The sequence below is a fragment of the Panthera tigris genome, chromosome C1 (genome assembly GCF_018350195.1).
Source record: "Panthera tigris isolate Pti1 chromosome C1, P.tigris_Pti1_mat1.1, whole genome shotgun sequence".
NCBI classification, from domain to species: domain Eukaryota; kingdom Metazoa; phylum Chordata; class Mammalia; order Carnivora; family Felidae; genus Panthera; species Panthera tigris.
In genome coordinates, this window is record NC_056667.1 from 13,644,922 (window position 1) to 13,646,893 (window position 1,972).

A 1,972-nucleotide genomic window follows, 5' to 3' on the forward strand; every position below is an offset into this window, starting at 1 on the left:
GAGACCCAAGATTCCCAGAGAGAAAGGTGCCTCGCTGTAGCTCCCGCCTCTCCCCAGCACAAGGACCAGGTGACAGCACAGAACCACTCTGCCAGTTGCACAGAGTCTGAAGATGTATGTCATGGACCATGAGGCTCCCGCCCGCCTGCTCCCCACTCGCTCCCTCAGCCTCCCCGCCCTCCTCCCTCTCAGCGCTGCTTGGGAGCATGGCCTGCTTTCTCCTGACCTCAGGCTTTGGCTCTGCTTCCTGGCTGCTGTTCTTGTCTCTTCTCCGCAGTCCACTGATCCCACTAATGGCCCTCTGGGTAACACCCCTGCTGGCCTGACCCAGCTCTCCTCTAGAAGCCATAAGTCAGTCCTCTCAGCAGACACTGTCTTCGCACCTGCTGGGTGCAGGATGCCGGGGACACAGAAAGGACAGGATGCGGTCTGTGCCCTCAATGAGGTGGACAAGGCAGAACCAGAAACAACTGATAGCCAGCGAAGTTTTGTGGGAGCTGTAACAGATGAGAAGATTCTGTACAGGGAACCAGGGGGTGAGGGGCAGGAGGCGGAAGTGAAGCAGATTCCCTGGGCAGACTCTGTTGGAGGGGTGCTCGCTGTTGGTGCGTAGAGGCAGGGAAGGGCATTCTAGGCAGTGAACCGCGAGAACCACCGCAGAGAAGTGTGAAATCTGCTTGACGAATCTCAAGTAGCTCTGAGTTGCTGGGGTGTAGAAGGGATCTAGTGGGGCTAAAGTCATGGTGACCCTTGAATGCCACGCGATGGAGTGTGCAGCAGGGGAGTGAATGAGGGTTTTAAGCAGGGGAGGGACATGGTCAGATCTGTGCTTTAGCAAAATACAACCATGCTGATCAGTCTCCCATTAACTTCAGTCCACTGGCATCCCGTGTGTTTTGTGCTGCCCGATAATCCATTCCATCCAAATTCCCACTCCCCTAGATGACCGTGTCACATCTTCTCTCTCTCGTGGCTCAGACACCTCCTCCCCATCCTCCTTCTCAGCTGACGACCTTCCTTCCTATTTACCAAGGAAGCAAAGCAACCAGAAGAGATGTCCCATGCCTACCCATCACCTCATTCCAACCTGTGTGCTCTGTCATTCCCCTGTTGCTACGAGGGAACTCTCCAGCAATACCTGAGTCCCGTTCCTCCCCTTGTGCATTGAACCCCTTCTGCTCTCCCCCACACAAGGACATTGCCCCATGAAATAGCCCCCACCTTCTGGGTCATTGTCATTGCCATGTAAATTTCCACCTTTCCTGAAAGTGACTTATCATCATCATCACCATCATCATCATCATTTTGACCTGACACCCCTCTCCAGCTACTGGCCCACGTCTCTGATCATTTCCACAGGAAAATTTCACAAAAGATCGGTGAACTGTTCTCCAGCCACATTCAACGTAAAGAACTGTATCGATTAAACAGAGAATCAAACTGAACAAGGAATAAGCGATTATAAAACTGACCATGGAGATTTGAAAAAGAACCAAATAGAACTTCTGGGAAAGGAAAACATATGAAGCAGAATTGTCAACATCAACGGCTGGATTAAACAGCAGATGACGACAGGGCTGAAAAGATCACTGGGGAAAATGGAAGCTATATCTGAGGGAACTATCAAGAACATAGCACAGAGGGATAATGTTATAAACTATGAAATAAAGACTAAAGGCACGGGGGCAGAGACAGGGTGTAAATACACATCTCAATGGAGTTCAGTGCGGGGGGCTGAAAAATGCCTCCCCAGCCCTCCCAAAGAGATTTCCATGTCCTGATGCCTGGAACCTGTGAATGTTACCATATATGACAAAAAAGGGTCTTTGCAGATGTAATTGAGTTAAGGGTCCTAGCTAGGATGGGGAGATTAGCCTGGATTAACCAGGGTCCCTAAATGCAACCATATGTGTCCTTCTAAGAGGGAGGCAGGGGATATTTGACAACATACAGAAGAGAAGCCAATATGAAG